We start from the raw sequence: 22,826 nt of genomic DNA on the forward strand, positions 1-22,826 counted from the left end.
ATGGGATACAACAGTTTTTCTTTCTTTCTTTTGTCCCCCATGCCCCCCAGCTTACAAATCATGGTTGACTACATTAATGTTCTATCTTCTGCATTCTTACTCTTTTTCTTTATGCAGATTAACAATCTTTTTATTATTTTATTGAAATTTCCATGAATGTTCAAGGAAATGGGATACAACAGTTTTTCTTTCTTTCTTTTATCCCCCACCCCCCCCCCAGCTTCCAAATCATGGTTGACAACATTAATATTCTATCTTCTGCATTCTTACTCTTTTTCTTTATGCAGATTCACAATCTTTTTATTATTTTATTGATATTACCATGAATGTTCAAGGAAATGGGATACAACAGTTTTTCTTTCTTTCTTTCATCCCCCGACACCCCGATCTTCCAAATCATGCTTGACAACATTAATATTGTATCTTCTGCATTCTTACGCTTTTTCTTTATGCAGATTAACAATCTTTTTATTATTTTGTTGAAATTTCCATGAAAGTTCCAGGAAATGGGATACAACAGTTTTTCTTACTTTCTTTATTCCCCCACACCCCCAGCTTCCAAATCATGGTTGACAACATTAATATTCTATCTTCTGCATTCTTACTCTTTTTCGTTATGCAGATTAACAATCTTTTCATGATTTTATTTAAATTTCCATGAATTTTAAAGGAAATGGGATACAGCAGTTCTTCTTTCTTTCTTTTATCCCCCAACCCCTAGCTTCCAAATCATGGTTGACAACATTAATATTCTATCTTCTGTATTCTTACACTTTTTCTTTATTCAGATTAACAATCTTTTAATTATTTTATTGAAATTTCCATGAATGTTCATGGAAATGGGATACAGCAGTTCTTCTTTCTTTCTTTAATCCCCCACTACCCCAGCTTTCACATCATGCTTGACACCATTAATATTCTATCTTCTGCATTCTTACTCTATTTCTTTATTCAGATTAACAATCTTTGTATTATTTTATTGAAATTCCCATGAATGTTCAAGGAAATGGGATACAGCAGTTTTTCTTTCTTTCTTTAATCCTCCACCACCCCAGCTTTCAAATCATGCTTGACACCATTAATATTCTATCTTCTGCATTCTTACTCCTTTTCTTTATGCAGATTAACAATCTTTTTATTATTTTATTGAAATTTCCATGAATGTTCAAGGAAATGGGATACAACAGTTTTTTTCTTTCTTTCATCCCCCACCCCCCCATCTTCCAAATCATGGTTGACAACATTAATATTCTATCTTCTGCATTCTAACTCTTTTTCTTTATGCAGATTAACAATCTTTTATTATTTTATTGACATTTCCATGAATGTTCAGGGTAATGGGATACAACAGTTTTTCTTTCTTTCTTTTATCCCCCACCACCCCCCAGCTTCCAAATCATGGTTGAAAACATTAATATTGAATCTTCTGCATTCTTACACTTTTTCTTTATGCAGATTAACAATCTTTTTATTATTTTATTGAAATTTCCATGAATGTTCAAGGAAATGGGATACAACAGTTTTTCTTTCTTTCTTTTATCCCCCACCACCCCTAGGTTCCAAATCATAGTTGACAACATTAATATTCTATCTTCTGCATTCTTACTCTTTTTCGTTATGCAGATTAACTATCTTTTTACTATTATATTGAAATTTCCATGAATGTTCAAGGAAATGGGATACAACAGTTTTTCTCTCTTTCTTTTATCCTCCACACCCCCAGCTTCCAAATCATATTTGACAACATTAATATTCTATCTTCTGCATTCTTACTCTTTTTCTTTATGCAGATTAACAATCTTTTTATTATTTTGTTGAAATTTCCATGAATGTTCAAGGAAATGGGATACAACAGTTTTTCTTACTTTCTTTATTCCCCCACCCCCCCCAGCTTCCAAATCATGGTTGACAACATTAATATTCTATCTTCTGCATTCTTACTCTTTTTCGTTATGCAGATTAACAATCTTTTCATGATTTTATTTAAATTTCCATGAATGTTAAAGGAAATGGGATACAAAAGTTTTTCTTTCTTTCGTTTATCCCCCACCCCCCTAGCTTCCAAATCATGGTTGACAACATTAATATTCTATCTTCTGCATTCTTACTCTTTTTCTTTATTCAGACTAACAATCTTTTTATTATTTTATTGAAATTCCCATGAATGTTCAAGGAAATGGGATACAGCAGTTTTTCTTTCTTTCTTTAATCCCCCACCACCCCAGCTTTCAAATCATGCTTGACACCATTAATATTCTATCTTCTTCATTCTTACTCTTTTTCTTTATGCAGATTAACAATCTTTTTATTATTTTATTGAAATTTCCATGAATGTTCAAGGTAATGGGATACAACAGTTTTTTTCTTTCTTTCATCCCCCACCCCCCCATCTTCCAAATAATGGTTGACAACATTAATATTGAATCTTCTGCATTCTTACACTTTTTCTTTATGCAGATTAACAATCTTTTTATTATTTTATTGAAATTTCCATGAATGTTCAAGGAAATGGGATACAACAGTTTTTCTTTCTTTCTTTTATCCCCCAGCACCCCCAGCTTCCAAATCATGCTTGACAACATTAATATACTATCTTCTGCATTCTTATTCTTTTCCTTTATGCAGATTAACAATCTTTTTATTATTTTGTTGAAATTTCCATGAATGTTGCAGGAAATGGGATACAACAGTTTTTCTTTCTTTTTTTAATCCCCCACCCCCCCCGCTTTCTCATCATGGTTGATAACATTAATATTCTATCTTCTGCATTCTTACTCTTTTTCGTTATGCAGATTAACAATCTTTTTATGATTTTATTGAAATTTCCATGAATGTTCCAGGAAATGGGATACAACAGTTTTTCTTTCTTTCTTTTATCCCCCACCGCCCCCAGCTTCCAAATCATGGTTGACAACATTAATATTCTATCTTCTGCATTCTTACTCTTTTTCTTTATGCAGATTCACAATCTTTCTATTATTTTATTGATATTACCATGAATGTTCAAGGAAATGGGATACAACACTTTTTCTTTCTTTCTTTCATCCCCCGACACCCCCATCTTCCAAATCATGCTTGACAACTTTTATATTGTATCTTCTGCATTCTTACTCTTTTTCTTTATGCAGATTAACAATCTTTTTATTATTTTGTTGAAATTTCCATGAAAGTTCAAGGAAATGGGATACAACTGTTTTTCTTACTTTCTTTCTTCCCCCAACCCCCCCAGCTTCCAAATCATGGTTGACAACATTAATATTCTATCTTCTGCATTCTTACTCTTTTTCTTTATGCAGATTCACAATCGTTATATTATTTTATTTAAATTTCCATGAATGTTCAAGGAAATGGGATACAACAGTTTTTCTTTCTTTCTTTTATCCCCCACGCCCCCCAGCTTACAAATCATGGTTGACTACATTAATGTTCTATCTTCTGCATTCTTACTCTTTTTCTTTATGCAGATTAACAATCTTTTTATTATTTTATTGAAATTTCCATGAATGTTCAAGGAAATGGGATACAACAGTTTTTCTTTCTTTCTTTAATCCCCCTACCCCCCCCCAGCTTTCAAATCATGCTTGACACCATTAATATTCTATCTTCTGCATTCTTACTCTTTTTCTTTATGCACATTAACAATCTTTTTATTATTTTATTGAAATTTCCATGAATGTTCCAGGAAATGGGATACAAAAGTTTTTCTTACTTTCTTTCTTCCCCCACACCCCCCAGCTTCCAAATCATGCTTGACAGCATTACTATTCTATCTTCTGCATTCTTAATCTTTTTCGTTATGCCGATTAACAATTTTTCATGATTATAATGAAATTTCCATGAATGTTCCAGGAAATGGGGTACAACATTTTTTCTTACTTTCTTTCTTCCCCCACCCCCCCAACTACCAAATCATGGTTGACAACTTTAATATTCTATCTTCTGCATTCTTACTCTTTTTCTTTATGCAGATTAACAATCTTTTTATTATTTTGTTGAAATTTCCATGAAAGTTCAAGGAAATGGGATACAACTGTTTTTCTTACTTTCTTTCTTCCCCCAACCCCCCCAGCTTCCAAATCATGGTTGACAACATTAATATTCTATCTTCTGCATTCTTACTCTTTTTCTTTATGCAGATTCACAATCGTTATATTATTTTATTTAAATTTCCATGAATGTTCAAGGAAATGGGATACAACAGTTTTTCTTTCTTTCTTTTATCCCCACGCCCCCCAGCTTACAAATCATGGTTGACTACATTAATGTTCTATCTTCTGCATTCTTACTCTTTTTCTTTATGCAGATTAACAATCTTTTTATTATTTTATTGAAATTTCCATGAATGTTCAAGGAAATGGGATACAACAGTTTTTCTTTCTTTCTTTAATCCCCCTACCCCCCCCCCCAGCTTTCAAATCATGCTTGACACCATTAATATTCTATCTTCTGCATTCTTACTCTTTTTCTTTATGCACATTAACAATCTTTTTATTATTTTATTGAAATTTCCATGAATGTTCCAGGAAATGGGATACAAAAGTTTTTCTTACTTTCTTTCTTCCCCCACACCCCCCAGCTTCCAAATCATGCTTGACAGCATTACTATTCTATCTTCTGCATTCTTAATCTTTTTCGTTATGCCGATTAACAATTTTTCATGATTATAATGAAATTTCCATGAATGTTCCAGGAAATGGGGTACAACATTTTTTCTTACTTTCTTTCTTCCCCCACCCCCCCAACTACCAAATCATGGTTGACAACTTTAATATTCTATCTTCTGCATTCTTACTCTTTTTCTTTATGCAGATTAACAATCTTTTTATTATTTTGTTGAAATTTCCATGAATGTTCAAGGAAATGGGATACAACAGTTTTTCTTTCTTTCTTTAATCCCCCTACCACCCCAGCTTTCAAATCATGCTTGACACCATTAATATTCTATCTTCTGAATTCTTACACTTTTTCTTTATGCACATTAACAATCTTTTTATTATTTTGTTGAAATTTCCATGAATGTTCCAGGAAATGGGATACAACAGTTTTTCTTTCTTTCTTTAATCCCCCTACCCCCCAGCTTTCAAATCATGCTTGACACCATTAATATTCTATCTTCTGCATTCTTACACTTTTTCTTAATGCACATTAACAATCTTTTTATTATTTTATTGAAATTTCCATGAATGTTCCAGGAAATGGGATACAACAGTTTTTCTTACTTTCTTTCTTCCCCCACCCCCCCAACTACCAAATCATGGTTGACAACATTAATATTCTATCTTCTGCATTCTTATTCTTTTTCGTTATGCAGATTAACAAACTTTTCATGATTTTATTTAAATTTCCATGAATGTTAAGGGAAATGGGATAAAACAGTTTTTCTTTCTTTCTTTTATCTCCCACCCCCCCTAGCTTCCAAATCATGGTTGGCAACATTAATATTCTATCTTCTGCATTCTTATTCTTTTTCTTTATGCAGATTAACAATCTTTTTATTATTTTATTGTAATTTCCATGAATGTTCAAGGAAATTGTATACAACAGTTTTTCTTTCTTTCTTTCATCCCCCGACACCCCCATCTTCCAAATCATGCTTGACAACATTAATATTCTATCTTCTGCATTCTTACTCTTTTTCTTTATGCAGATTAACAATCTTTTTATTATTTTGTTGAAATTTCCATGAAAGTTCAAGGAAATGGGATACAACAGTTTTTTTCTTTCTTTCATCCCCCACCCCCCCATCTTCCAAATCATGGTTGACAACATTAATATTCTATCTTCTGCATTCTAACTCTTTTTCTTTATGCAGATTAACAATCTTTTATTATTTTATTGAAATTTCCATGAATGTTCAGGGTAATGGGATACAACAGTTTTTCTTTCTTTCTTTTATCCCCCACCACCCCCCAGCTTCCAAATCATGGTTGACAACATTAATATTGAATCTTCAGCATTCTTACACTTTTTCTTTATGCAGATTAACAATCTTTTTATTATTTTATTGAAATTTCCATGAATGTTCAAGGAAATGGGATACAACAGTTTTTCTTTCTTTCTTTTATCCCCCACCCCCCCCCAGCTTCCAAATCATGGTTGACAACATTAATATTCTATCTTCTGCATTCTTACTCTTTTTCTTTATGCAGATTCACAATCTTTTTATTATTTTATTGATATTACCATGAATGTTCAAGGAAATGGGATACAACAGTTTTTCTTTCTTTCTTTAATCCCCCTACCCCCCCCCAGCTTTCAAATCATGCTTGACACCATTAATATTCTATCTTCTGCATTCTTACTCTTTTTCTTTATGCACATTAACAATCTTTTTATTATTTTATTGAAATTTCCATGAATGTTCCAGGAAATGGGATACAAAAGTTTTTCTTACTTTCTTTCTTCCCCCACACCCCCCAGCTTCCAAATCATGCTTGACAGCATTACTATTCTATCTTCTGCATTCTTAATCTTTTTCGTTATGCCGATTAACAATTTTTCATGATTATAATGAAATTTCCATGAATGTTCCAGGAAATGGGGTACAACATTTTTTCTTACTTTCTTTCTTCCCCCACCCCCCCAACTACCAAATCATGGTTGACAACTTTAATATTCTATCTTCTGCATTCTTACTCTTTTTCTTTATGCAGATTAACAATCTTTTTATTATTTTGTTGAAATTTCCATGAAAGTTCAAGGAAATGGGATACAACTGTTTTTCTTACTTTCTTTCTTCCCCCAACCCCCCCAGCTTCCAAATCATGGTTGACAACATTAATATTCTATCTTCTGCATTCTTACTCTTTTTCTTTATGCAGATTCACAATCGTTATATTATTTTATTTAAATTTCCATGAATGTTCAAGGAAATGGGATACAACAGTTTTTCTTTCTTTCTTTTATCCCCACGCCCCCCAGCTTACAAATCATGGTTGACTACATTAATGTTCTATCTTCTGCATTCTTACTCTTTTTCTTTATGCAGATTAACAATCTTTTTATTATTTTATTGAAATTTCCATGAATGTTCAAGGAAATGGGATACAACAGTTTTTCTTTCTTTCTTTAATCCCCCTACCCCCCCCCAGCTTTCAAATCATGCTTGACACCATTAATATTCTATCTTCTGCATTCTTACTCTTTTTCTTTATGCACATTAACAATCTTTTTATTATTTTATTGAAATTTCCATGAATGTTCCAGGAAATGGGATACAAAAGTTTTTCTTACTTTCTTTCTTCCCCCACACCCCCCAGCTTCCAAATCATGCTTGACAGCATTACTATTCTATCTTCTGCATTCTTAATCTTTTTCGTTATGCCGATTAACAATTTTTCATGATTATAATGAAATTTCCATGAATGTTCCAGGAAATGGGGTACAACATTTTTTCTTACTTTCTTTCTTCCCCCACCCCCCCAACTACCAAATCATGGTTGACAACTTTAATATTCTATCTTCTGCATTCTTACTCTTTTTCTTTATGCAGATTAACAATCTTTTTATTATTTTGTTGAAATTTCCATGAATGTTCAAGGAAATGGGATACAACAGTTTTTCTTTCTTTCTTTAATCCCCCTACCACCCCAGCTTTCAAATCATGCTTGACACCATTAATATTCTATCTTCTGAATTCTTACACTTTTTCTTTATGCACATTAACAATCTTTTTATTATTTTGTTGAAATTTCCATGAATGTTCCAGGAAATGGGATACAACAGTTTTTCTTTCTTTCTTTAATCCCCCTACCCCCCAGCTTTCAAATCATGCTTGACACCATTAATATTCTATCTTCTGCATTCTTACACTTTTTCTTAATGCACATTAACAATCTTTTTATTATTTTATTGAAATTTCCATGAATGTTCCAGGAAATGGGATACAACAGTTTTTCTTACTTTCTTTCTTCCCCCACCCCCCCAACTACCAAATCATGGTTGACAACATTAATATTCTATCTTCTGCATTCTTATTCTTTTTCGTTATGCAGATTAACAAACTTTTCATGATTTTATTTAAATTTCCATGAATGTTAAGGGAAATGGGATAAAACAGTTTTTCTTTCTTTCTTTTATCCCCCACCCCCCCTAGCTTCCAAATCATGGTTGGCAACATTAATATTCTATCTTCTGCATTCTTATTCTTTTTCTTTATGCAGATTAACAATCTTTTTATTATTTTATTGTAATTTCCATGAATGTTCAAGGAAATTGTATACAACAGTTTTTCTTTCTTTCTTTCATCCCCCGACACCCCCATCTTCCAAATCATGCTTGACAACATTAATATTCTATCTTCTGCATTCTTACTCTTTTTCTTTATGCAGATTAACAATCTTTTTATTATTTTGTTGAAATTTCCATGAAAGTTCAAGGAAATGGGATACAACAGTTTTTTTCTTTCTTTCATCCCCCACCCCCCCATCTTCCAAATCATGGTTGACAACATTAATATTCTATCTTCTGCATTCTAACTCTTTTTCTTTATGCAGATTAACAATCTTTTATTATTTTATTGAAATTTCCATGAATGTTCAGGGTAATGGGATACAACAGTTTTTCTTTCTTTCTTTTATCCCCCACCACCCCCCAGCTTCCAAATCATGGTTGACAACATTAATATTGAATCTTCAGCATTCTTACACTTTTTCTTTATGCAGATTAACAATCTTTTTATTATTTTATTGAAATTTCCATGAATGTTCAAGGAAATGGGATACAACAGTTTTTCTTTCTTTCTTTTATCCCCCACCCCCCCCCAGCTTCCAAATCATGGTTGACAACATTAATATTCTATCTTCTGCATTCTTACTCTTTTTCTTTATGCAGATTCACAATCTTTTTATTATTTTATTGATATTACCATGAATGTTCAAGGAAATGGGATACAACACTTTTTCTTTCTTTCTTTCATCCCCCGACACCCCGATCTTCCAAATCATGCTTGACAACATTAATATTGTATCTTCTGCATTCTTACTCTTTTTCTTTATGCAGATTAACAATCTTTTTATTATTTTGTTGAAATTTCCATGAAAGTTCCAGGAAATGGGATACAACAGTTTTTCTTACTTTCTTTATTCCCCCACACCCCCCCAGCTTCCAAATCATGGTTGACAACATTAATATTCTATCTTCTGCATTCTTACTCTTTTTCGTTATGCAGATTAACAATCTTTTCATGATTTTATTTAAATTTCCATGAATGTTAAAGGAAATGGGATACAGCAGTTCTTCTTTCTTTCTTTTATCCCCCAACCCCTAGCTTCCAAATCATGGTTGACAACATTAATATTCTATCTTCTGTATTCTTACACTTTTTCTTTATTCAGATTAACAATCTTTTAATTATTTTATTGAAATTTCCATGAATGTTCATGGAAATGGGATACAGCAGTTCTTCTTTCTTTCTTTAATCCCCCACTACCCCAGCTTTCACATCATGCTTGACACCATTAATATTCTATCTTCTGCATTCTTACTCTATTTCTTTATTCAGATTAACAATCTTTTTATTATTTTATTGAAATTCCCATGAATGTTCAAGGAAATGGGATACAGCAGTTTTTCTTTCTTTCTTTAATCCTCCACCACCCCAGCTTTCAAATCATGCTTGACACCATTAATATTCTATCTTCTGCATTCTTACTCCTTTCTTTATGCAGATTAACAATCTTTTTATTATTTTATTGAAATTTCCATGAATGTTCAAGGAAATGGGATACAACAGTTTTTTTCTTTCTTTCATCAACCACCCCCCCATCTTCCAAATCATGGTTGACAACATTAATATTCTATCTTCTGCATTCTAACTCTTTTTCTTTATGCAGATTAACAATCTTTTATTATTTTATTGAAATTTCCATGAATGTTCAGGGTAATGGGATACAACAGTTTTTCTTTCTTTCTTTTATCCCCCACCACCCCCCAGCTTCCAAATCATGGTTGACAACATTAATATTGAATCTTCTGCATTCTTACACTTTTTCTTTATGCAGATTAACAATCTTTTTATTATTTTATTGAAATTTCCATGAATGTTCAAGGAAATGGGATACAACAGTTTTTCTTTCTTTCTTTTATCCCCCACCACCCCCAGCTTCCAAATCATGCTTGACAACATTAATATACTATCTTCTGCATTCTTATTCTTTTCCTTTATGCAGATTAACAATCTTTTTATTATTTTGTTGAAATTTCCATGAATGTTGCAGGAAATGGGATACAACAGTTTTTCTTTCTTTTTTTAATCCCCCAACCCCCCCGCTTTCTCATCATGGTTGATAACATTAATATTCTATCTTCTGCATTCTTACTCTTTTTCGTTATGCAGATTAACAATCTTTTTATGATTTTATTGAAATTTCCATGAATGTTCCAGGAAATGGGATACAACAGTTTTTCTTTCTTTCTTTTATCCCCCACCGCCCCCAGCTTCCAAATCATGGTTGACAACATTAATATTCTATCTTCTGCATTCTTACTCTTTTTCTTTATGCAGATTCACAATCTTTTTATTATTTTATTGATATTACCATGAATGTTCAAGGAAATGGGATACAACACTTTTTCTTTCTTTCTTTCATCCCCCGACACCCCCATCTTCCAAATCATGCTTGACAACTTTTATATTGTATCTTCTGCATTCTTACTCTTTTTCTTTATGCAGATTAACAATCTTTTTATTATTTTGTTGAAATTTCCATGAAAGTTCAAGGAAATGGGATACAACTGTTTTTCTTACTTTCTTTCTTCCCCCAACCCCCCCAGCTTCCAAATCATGGTTGACAACATTAATATTCTATCTTCTGCATTCTTACTCTTTTTCTTTATGCAGATTCACAATCGTTATATTATTTTATTTAAATTTCCATGAATGTTCAAGGAAATGGGATACAACAGTTTTTCTTTCTTTCTTTTATCCCCCACGCCCCCCAGCTTACAAATCATGGTTGACTACATTAATGTTCTATCTTCTGCATTCTTACTCTTTTTCTTTATGCAGATTAACAATCTTTTTATTATTTTATTGAAATTTCCATGAATGTTCAAGGAAATGGGATACAACAGTTTTTCTTTCTGTCTTTAATCCCCCTACCCCCCCCAGCTTTCAAATCATGCTTGACACCATTAATATTCTATCTTCTGCATTCTTACTCTTTTTCTTTATGCACATTAACAATCTTTTTATTATTTTATTGAAATTTCCATGAATGTTCCAGGAAATGGGATACAAAAGTTTTTCTTACTTTCTTTCTTCCCCCACACCCCCCAGCTTCCAAATCATGCTTGACAGCATTACTATTCTATCTTCTGCATTCTTAATCTTTTTCGTTATGCCGATTAACAATTTTTCATGATTATAATGAAATTTCCATGAATGTTCCAGGAAATGGGGTACAACATTTTTTCTTACTTTCTTTCTTCCCCCACCCCCCCAACTACCAAATCATGGTTGACAACTTTAATATTCTATCTTCTGCATTCTTACTCTTTTTCTTTATGCAGATTAACAATCTTTTTATTATTTTGTTGAAATTTCCATGAATGTTCAAGGAAATGGGATACAACTGTTTTTCTTACTTTCTTTCTTCCCCCAACCCACCCAGCTTCCAAATCATTGTTGACACCATTAATATTCTATCTTCTGAATTCTTACACTTTTTCTTTATGCACATTAACAATCTTTTTATTATTTTGTTGAAATTTCCATGAATGTTCCAGGAAATGGGATACAACAGTTTTTCTTTCTTTCTTTAATCCCCCTACCCCCCAGCTTTCAAATCATGCTTGACACCATTAATATTCTATCTTCTGCATTCTTACACTTTTTCTTAATGCACATTAACAATCTTTTTATTATTTTATTGAAATTTCCATGAATGTTCCAGGAAATGGGATACAACAGTTTTTCTTACTTTCTTTCTTCCCCCACCCCCCCAACTACCAAATCATGGTTGACAACATTAATATTCTATCTTCTGCATTCTTATTCTTTTTCGTTATGCAGATTAACAAACTTTTCATGATTTTATTTAAATTTCCATGAATGTTAAGGGAAATGGGATAAAACAGTTTTTCTTTCTTTCTTTTATCCCCCACCCCCCCTAGCTTCCAAATCATGGTTGGCAACATTAATATTCTATCTTCTGCATTCTTATTCTTTTTCTTTATGCAGATTAACAATCTTTTTATTATTTTATTGTAATTTCCATGAATGTTCAAGGAAATTGTATACAACAGTTTTTCTTTCTTTCTTTCATCCCCCGACACCCCCATCTTCCAAATCATGCTTGACAACATTAATATTCTATCTTCTGCATTCTTACTCTTTTTCTTTATGCAGATTAACAATCTTTTTATTATTTTGTTGAAATTTCCATGAAAGTTCAAGGAAATGGGATACAACAGTTTTTTTCTTTCTTTCATCCCCCACCCCCCCATCTTCCAAATCATGGTTGACAACATTAATATTCTATCTTCTGCATTCTAACTCTTTTTCTTTATGCAGATTAACAATCTTTTATTATTTTATTGAAATTTCCATGAATGTTCAGGGTAATGGGATACAACAGTTTTTCTTTCTTTCTTTTATCCCCCACCACCCCCCAGCTTCCAAATCATGGTTGACAACATTAATATTGAATCTTCAGCATTCTTACACTTTTTCTTTATGCAGATTAACAATCTTTTTATTATTTTATTGAAATTTCCATGAATGTTCAAGGAAATGGGATACAACAGTTTTTCTTTCTTTCTTTTATCCCCCACCCCCCCCCAGCTTCCAAATCATGGTTGACAACATTAATATTCTATCTTCTGCATTCTTACTCTTTTTCTTTATGCAGATTCACAATCTTTTTATTATTTTATTGATATTACCATGAATGTTCAAGGAAATGGGATACAACAGTTTTTCTTTCTTTCTTTAATCCCCCTACCCCCCCCCAGCTTTCAAATCATGCTTGACACCATTAATATTCTATCTTCTGCATTCTTACTCTTTTTCTTTATGCACATTAACAATCTTTTTATTATTTTATTGAAATTTCCATGAATGTTCCAGGAAATGGGATACAAAAGTTTTTCTTACTTTCTTTCTTCCCCCACACCCCCCAGCTTCCAAATCATGCTTGACAGCATTACTATTCTATCTTCTGCATTCTTAATCTTTTTCGTTATGCCGATTAACAATTTTTCATGATTATAATGAAATTTCCATGAATGTTCCAGGAAATGGGGTACAACATTTTTTCTTACTTTCTTTCTTCCCCCACCCCCCCAACTACCAAATCATGGTTGACAACTTTAATATTCTATCTTCTGCATTCTTACTCTTTTTCTTTATGCAGATTAACAATCTTTTTATTATTTTGTTGAAATTTCCATGAAAGTTCAAGGAAATGGGATACAACTGTTTTTCTTACTTTCTTTCTTCCCCCAACCCCCCCAGCTTCCAAATCATGGTTGACAACATTAATATTCTATCTTCTGCATTCTTACTCTTTTTCTTTATGCAGATTCACAATCGTTATATTATTTTATTTAAATTTCCATGAATGTTCAAGGAAATGGGATACAACAGTTTTTCTTTCTTTCTTTTATCCCCACGCCCCCCAGCTTACAAATCATGGTTGACTACATTAATGTTCTATCTTCTGCATTCTTACTCTTTTTCTTTATGCAGATTAACAATCTTTTTATTATTTTATTGAAATTTCCATGAATGTTCAAGGAAATGGGATACAACAGTTTTTCTTTCTTTCTTTAATCCCCCTACCCCCCCCCAGCTTTCAAATCATGCTTGACACCATTAATATTCTATCTTCTGCATTCTTACTCTTTTTCTTTATGCACATTAACAATCTTTTTATTATTTTATTGAAATTTCCATGAATGTTCCAGGAAATGGGATACAAAAGTTTTTCTTACTTTCTTTCTTCCCCCACACCCCCCAGCTTCCAAATCATGCTTGACAGCATTACTATTCTATCTTCTGCATTCTTAATCTTTTTCGTTATGCCGATTAACAATTTTTCATGATTATAATGAAATTTCCATGAATGTTCCAGGAAATGGGGTACAACATTTTTTCTTACTTTCTTTCTTCCCCCACCCCCCCAACTACCAAATCATGGTTGACAACTTTAATATTCTATCTTCTGCATTCTTACTCTTTTTCTTTATGCAGATTAACAATCTTTTTATTATTTTGTTGAAATTTCCATGAATGTTCAAGGAAATGGGATACAACAGTTTTTCTTTCTTTCTTTAATCCCCCTACCACCCCAGCTTTCAAATCATGCTTGACACCATTAATATTCTATCTTCTGAATTCTTACACTTTTTCTTTATGCACATTAACAATCTTTTTATTATTTTGTTGAAATTTCCATGAATGTTCCAGGAAATGGGATACAACAGTTTTTCTTTCTTTCTTTAATCCCCCTACCCCCCAGCTTTCAAATCATGCTTGACACCATTAATATTCTATCTTCTGCATTCTTACACTTTTTCTTAATGCACATTAACAATCTTTTTATTATTTTATTGAAATTTCCATGAATGTTCCAGGAAATGGGATACAACAGTTTTTCTTACTTTCTTTCTTCCCCCACCCCCCCAACTACCAAATCATGGTTGACAACATTAATATTCTATCTTCTGCATTCTTATTCTTTTTCGTTATGCAGATTAACAAACTTTTCATGATTTTATTTAAATTTCCATGAATGTTAAGGGAAATGGGATAAAACAGTTTTTCTTTCTTTCTTTTATCCCCCACCCCCCCTAGCTTCCAAATCATGGTTGGCAACATTAATATTCTATCTTCTGCATTCTTATTCTTTTTCTTTATGCAGATTAACAATCTTTTTATTATTTTATTGTAATTTCCATGAATGTTCAAGGAAATTGTATACAACAGTTTTTCTTTCTTTCTTTCATCCCCCGACACCCCCATCTTCCAAATCATGCTTGACAACATTAATATTCTATCTTCTGCATTCTTACTCTTTTTCTTTATGCAGATTAACAATCTTTTTATTATTTTGTTGAAATTTCCATGAAAGTTCAAGGAAATGGGATACAACAGTTTTTTTCTTTCTTTCATCCCCCACCCCCCCATCTTCCAAATCATGGTTGACAACATTAATATTCTATCTTCTGCATTCTAACTCTTTTTCTTTATGCAGATTAACAATCTTTTATTATTTTATTGAAATTTCCATGAATGTTCAGGGTAATGGGATACAACAGTTTTTCTTTCTTTCTTTTATCCCCCACCACCCCCCAGCTTCCAAATCATGGTTGACAACATTAATATTGAATCTTCAGCATTCTTACACTTTTTCTTTATGCAGATTAACAATCTTTTTATTATTTTATTGAAATTTCCATGAATGTTCAAGGAAATGGGATACAACAGTTTTTCTTTCTTTCTTTTATCCCCCACCCCCCCCCCAGCTTCCAAATCATGGTTGACAACATTAATATTCTATCTTCTGCATTCTTACTCTTTTTCTTTATGCAGATTCACAATCTTTTTATTATTTTATTGATATTACCATGAATGTTCAAGGAAATGGGATACAACACTTTTTCTTTCTTTCTTTCATCCCCCGACACCCCGATCTTCCAAATCATGCTTGACAACATTAATATTGTATCTTCTGCATTCTTACTCTTTTTCTTTATGCAGATTAACAATCTTTTTATTATTTTGTTGAAATTTCCATGAAAGTTCCAGGAAATGGGATACAACAGTTTTTCTTACTTTCTTTATTCCCCCACACCCCCCCAGCTTCCAAATCATGGTTGACAACATTAATATTCTATCTTCTGCATTCTTACTCTTTTTCGTTATGCAGATTAACAATCTTTTCATGATTTTATTTAAATTTCCATGAATGTTAAAGGAAATGGGATACAGCAGTTCTTCTTTCTTTCTTTTATCCCCCAACCCCTAGCTTCCAAATCATGGTTGACAACATTAATATTCTATCTTCTGTATTCTTACACTTTTTCTTTATTCAGATTAACAATCTTTTAATTATTTTATTGAAATTTCCATGAATGTTCATGGAAATGGGATACAGCAGTTCTTCTTTCTTTCTTTAATCCCCCACTACCCCAGCTTTCACATCATGCTTGACACCATTAATATTCTATCTTCTGCATTCTTACTCTATTTCTTTATTCAGATTAACAATCTTTTTATTATTTTATTGAAATTCCCATGAATGTTCAAGGAAATGGGATACAGCAGTTTTTCTTTCTTTCTTTAATCCTCCACCACCCCAGCTTTCAAATCATGCTTGACACCATTAATATTCTATCTTCTGCATTCTTACTCCTTTTCTTTATGCAGATTAACAATCTTTTTATTATTTTATTGAAATTTCCATGAATGTTCAAGGAAATGGGATACAACAGTTTTTTTCTTTCTTTCATCCCCCACCCCCCCATCTTCCAAATCATGGTTGACAACATTAATATTCTATCTTCTGCATTCTAACTCTTTTTCTTTATGCAGATTAACAATCTTTTATTATTTTATTGAAATTTCCATGAATGTTCAGGGTAATGGGATACAACAGTTTTTCTTTCTTTCTTTTATCCCCCACCACCCCCCAGCTTCCAAATCATGGTTGACAACATTAATATTGAATCTTCTGCATTCTTACACTTTTTCTTTATGCAGATTAACAATCTTTTTATTATTTTATTGAAATTTCCATGAATGTTCAAGGAAATGGGATACAACAGTTTTTCTTTCTTTCTTTTATCCCCCACCACCCCCAGCTTCCAAATCATGCTTGACAACATTAATATACTATCTTCTGCATTCTTATTCTTTTCCTTTATGCAGATTAACAATCTTTTTATTATTTTGTTGAAATTTCCATGAATGTTGCAGGAAATGGGATACAACAGTTTTTCTTTCTTTTTTTAATCCCCCAACCCCCCCGCTTTCTCATCATGGTTGATAACATTAATATTCTATCTTCTGCATTCTTACTCTTTTTCGTTATGCAGATTAACAATCTTTTTATGATTTTATTGAAATTTCCATGAATGTTCCAGGAAATGGGATACAACAGTTTTTCTTTCTTTCTTTTATCCCCCACCGCCCCCAGCTTCCAAATCATGGTTGACAACATTAATATTCTATCTTCTGCATTCTTACTCTTTTTCTTTATGCAGATTCACAATCTTTTTATTATTTTATTGATATTACCATGAATGTTCAAGGAAATGGGATACAACACTTTTTCTTTCTTTCTTTCATCCCCCGACACCCCCATCTTCCAAATCATGCTTGACAACTTTTATATTGTATCTTCTGCATTCTTACTCTTTTTCTTTATGCAGATTAACAATCTTTTTATTATTTTGTTGAAATTTCCATGAAAGTTCAAGGAAATGGGATACAACTGTTTTTCTTACTTTCTTTCTTCCCCCAACCCCCCCAGCTTCCAAATCATGGTTGACAACATTAATATTCTATCTTCTGCATTCTTACTCTTTTTCTTTATGCAGATTCACAATCGTTATATTATTTTATTTAAATTTCCATGAATGTTCAAGGAAATGGGATACAACAGTTTTTCTTTCTTTCTTTTATCCCCCACGCCCCCCAGCTTACAAATCATGGTTGACTACATTAATGTTCTATCTTCTGCATTCTTACTCTTTTTCTTTATGCAGATTAACAATCTTTTTATTATTTTATTGAAATTTCCATGAATGTTCAAGGAAATGGGATACAACAGTTTTTCTTTCTGTCTTTAATCCCCCTACCCCCCCCAGCTTTCAAATCATGCTTGACACCATTAATATTCTATCTTCTGCATTCTTACTCTTTTTCTTTATGCACATTAACAATCTTTTTATTATTTTATTGAAATTTCCATGAATGTTCCAGGAAATGGGATACAAAAGTTTTTCTTACTTTCTTTCTTCCCCCACACCCCCCAGCTTCCAAATCATGCTTGACAGCATTACTATTCTATCTTCTGCATTCTTAATCTTTTTCGTTATGCCGATTAACAATTTTTCATGATTATAATGAAATTTCCATGAATGTTCCAGGAAATGGGGTACAACATTTTTTCTTACTTTCTTTCTTCCCCCACCCCCCCAACTACCAAATCATGGTTGACAACTTTAATATTCTATCTTCTGCATTCTTACTCTTTTTCTTTATGCAGATTAACAATCTTTTTATTATTTTGTTGAAATTTCCATGAATGTTCAAGGAAATGGGATACAACAGTTTTTCTTTCTTTCTTTAATCCCCCTACCACCCCAGCTTTCAAATCATGCTTGACACCATTAATATTCTATCTTCTGAATTCTTACTCTTTTTCTTTATGCACATTAACAATCTTTTTATTATTTTGTTGAAATTTCCATGAATGTTCAAGGAAATGGGATACAACAGTTTTTCTTTCTTTCTTTAATCCCCCTACCCCCCAGCTTTCAAATCATGCTTGACACCATTAATATTCTATCTTCTGCATTCTTACACTTTTTCTTAATGCACATTAACAATCTTTTTATTATTTTATTGAAATTTCCATGAATGTTCCAGGAAATGGGATACAACAGTTTTTCTTACTTTCTTTCTTCCCCCACCCCCCCCCAACTACCAAATCATGGTTGACAACATTAATATTCTATCTTCTGCATTCTTACTCTTTTTCTTTATGCAGATTAACAATCTTTTATTATTTTATTGAAATTTCCATGAATATTCAAGGAAATGGGATACAACAGTTTTTCTTTCTTTCTTTTATCCCCCACCCACCCCCAGTTTCCAAACCATGCTTGACAACATTAATATTCTATCTTCTGCATTCTTACTCTTTTTCTTTATGCAGATTAACAATCTTTTTATTATTTTGTTGAAATTTCCATGAATGTTCAAGGAAATGGGTTACAACAGTTTTTCTTACTTTCTTTATTCCCCCCCCCAGCTTCCTAATCATGGTTGACAACATTAATATTCTTTCTTCTGCATTCTTACTCTTTTTCGTTATGCAGATTAACAAACTTTTCATGATTTTATTTAAATTTCCATGAATGTTAAGGGAAATGGGATAAAACAGTTTTTCTTTCTTTCTTATATCCCCCACCCCCCCTAGCTTCCAAATCATGGTTGGCAACATTAATATTCTATCTTCTGCATTCTTATTATTTTTCTTTATGCACATTAACAATCTTTTTATTATTTTATTGTAATTTCCATGAATGTTCAAGGAAATTGTATACAACAGTTTTTCTTTCTTTCTTTCATCCCCCGACACCCCCATCTTCCAAATCATGCTTGACAACATTAATATTGTATCTTCTGCATTCTTACTCTTTTTCTTTATGCAGATTAACAATCTTTTTATTATTTTGTTGAAATTTCCATGAATGTTCAAGGAAATGGGATACAACAGTTTTTCTTACTTTCTTTATTCCCCCACCCCCCCCAGCTTCCAAATCATGGTTGACAACATTAATATTCTATCTTCTGCATTCTTACTCTTTTTCGTTATGCAGATTAACAATCTTTTCATGATTTTATTTAAATTTCCATGAATGTTAAAGGAAATGGGATACAAAAGTTTTTCTTTCTTTCGTTTATCCCCCACCCCCCTAGCTTCCAAATCATGGTTGACAACATTAATATTCTATCTTCTGCATTCTTACTCTTTTTCTTTATTCAGACTAACAATCTTTTTATTATTTTATTGAAATTCCCATGAATGTTCAAGGAAATGGGATACAGCAGTTTTTCTTTCTTTCTTTAATCCCCCACCACCCCAGCTTTCAAATCATGCTTGACACCATTAATATTCTATCTTCTTCATTCTTACTCTTTTTCTTTATGCAGATTAACAATCTTTTTATTATTTTATTGAAATTTCCATGAATGTTCAAGGAAATGGGATACAACAGTTTTTTTCTTTCTTTCATCCCCCACCCCCCCATCTTCCAAATAATGGTTGACAACATTAATATTGAATCTTCTGCATTCTTACACTTTTTCTTTATGCAGATTAACAATCTTTTTATTATTTTATTGAAATTTCCATGAATGTTCAAGGAAATGGGATACAACAGTTTTTCTTTCTTTCTTTTATCCCCCAGCACCCCCAGCTTCCAAATCATGCTTGACAACATTAATATACTATCTTCTGCATTCTTATTCTTTTCCTTTATGCAGATTAACAATCTTTTTATTATTTTGTTGAAATTTCCATGAATGTTGCAGGAAATGGGATACAACAGTTTTTCTTTCTTTTTTTAATCCCCCACCCCCCCCGCTTTCTCATCATGGTTGATAACATTAATATTCTATCTTCTGCATTCTTACTCTTTTTCGTTATGCAGATTAACAATCTTTTTATGATTTTATTGAAATTTCCATGAATGTTCCAGGAAATGGGATACAACAGTTTTTCTTTCTTTCTTTTATCCCCCACCGCCCCCAGCTTCCAAATCATGGTTGACAACATTAATATTCTATCTTCTGCATTCTTACTCTTTTTCTTTATGCAGATTCACAATCTTTCTATTATTTTATTGATATTACCATGAATGTTCAAGGAAATGGGATACAACACTTTTTCTTTCTTTCTTTCATCCCCCGACACCCCCATCTTCCAAATCATGCTTGACAACTTTTATATTGTATCTTCTGCATTCTTACTCTTTTTCTTTATGCAGATTAACAATCTTTTTATTATTTTGTTGAAATTTCCATGAAAGTTCAAGGAAATGGGATACAACTGTTTTTCTTACTTTCTTTCTTCCCCCAACCCCCCCAGCTTCCAAATCATGGTTGACAACATTAATATTCTATCTTCTGCATTCTTACTCTTTTTCTTTATGCAGATTCACAATCGTTATATTATTTTATTTAAATTTCCATGAATGTTCAAGGAAATGGGATACAACAGTTTTTCTTTCTTTCTTTTATCCCCCACGCCCCCCAGCTTACAAATCATGGTTGACTACATTAATGTTCTATCTTCTGCATTCTTACTCTTTTTCTTTATGCAGATTAACAATCTTTTTATTATTTTATTGAAATTTCCATGAATGTTCAAGGAAATGGGATACAACAGTTTTTCTTTCTTTCTTTAATCCCCCTACCCCCCCCCAGCTTTCAAATCATGCTTGACACCATTAATATTCTATCTTCTGCATTCTTACTCTTTTTCTTTATGCACATTAACAATCTTTTTATTATTTTATTGAAATTTCCATGAATGTTCCAGGAAATGGGATACAAAAGTTTTTCTTACTTTCTTTCTTCCCCCACACCCCCCAGCTTCCAAATCATGCTTGACAGCATTACTATTCTATCTTCTGCATTCTTAATCTTTTTCGTTATGCCGATTAACAATTTTTCATGATTATAATGAAATTTCCATGAATGTTCCAGGAAATGGGGTACAACATTTTTTCTTACTTTCTTTCTTCCCCCAACCCCCCAAATACCAAATCATGGTTGACAACTTTAATATTCTATCTTCTGCATTCTTACTCTTTTTCTTTATGCAGATTAACAATCTTTTTATTATTTTGTTGAAATTTCCATGAAAGTTCAAGGAAATGGGATACAACTGTTTTTCTTACTTTCTTTCTTCCCCCAACCCACCCAGCTTCCAAATCATGGTTGACAACATTAATATTCTATCTTCTGCATTCTTACTCTTTTTCTTTATGCAGATTCACAATCGTTATATTATTTTATTTAAATTTCCATGAATGTTCAAGGAAATGGGATACAACAGTTTTTCTTTCTTTCTTTTATCCCCACGCCCCCCAGCTTACAAATCATGGTTGACTACATTAATGTTCTATCTTCTGCATTCTTACTCTTTTTCTTTATGCAGATTAACAATCTTTTTATTATTTTATTGAAATTTCCATGAATGTTCAAGGAAATGGGATACAACAGTTTTTCTTTCTTTCTTTAATCCCCCTACCCCCCCCCCAGCTTTCAAATCATGCTTGACACCATTAATATTCTATCTTCTGCATTCTTACTCTTTTTCTTTATGCACATTAACAATCTTTTTATTATTTTATTGAAATTTCCATGAATGTTCCAGGAAATGGGATACAAAAGTTTTTCTTACTTTCTTTCTTCCCCCACACCCCCCAGCTTCCAAATCATGCTTGACAGCATTACTATTCTATCTTCTGCATTCTTAATCTTTTTCGTTATGCCGATTAACAATTTTTCATGATTATAATGAAATTTCCATGAATGTTCCAGGAAATGGGGTACAACATTTTTTCTTACTTTCTTTCTTCCCCCACCCCCCCAACTACCAAATCATGGTTGACAACTTTAATATTCTATCTTCTGCATTCTTACTCTTTTTCTTTATGCAGATTAACAATCTTTTTATTATTTTGTTGAAATTTCCATGAATGTTCAAGGAAATGGGATACAACAGTTTTTCTTTCTTTCTTTAATCCCCCTACCACCCCAGCTTTCAAATCATGCTTGACACCATTAATATTCTATCTTCTGAATTCTTACACTTTTTCTTTATGCACATTAACAATCTTTTTATTATTTTGTTGAAATTTCCATGAATGTTCCAGGAAATGGGATACAACAGTTTTTCTTTCTTTCTTTAATCCCCCTACCCCCCAGCTTTCAAATCATGCTTGACACCATTAATATTCTATCTTCTGCATTCTTACACTTTTTCTTAATGCACATTAACAATCTTTTTATTATTTTATTGAAATTTCCATGAATGTTCCAGGAAATGGGATACAACAGTTTTTCTTACTTTCTTTCTTCC

This window comes from Cynocephalus volans, chromosome 15 (genome assembly GCF_027409185.1).
Source record: "Cynocephalus volans isolate mCynVol1 chromosome 15, mCynVol1.pri, whole genome shotgun sequence".
Classification (NCBI taxonomy): domain Eukaryota; kingdom Metazoa; phylum Chordata; class Mammalia; order Dermoptera; family Cynocephalidae; genus Cynocephalus; species Cynocephalus volans.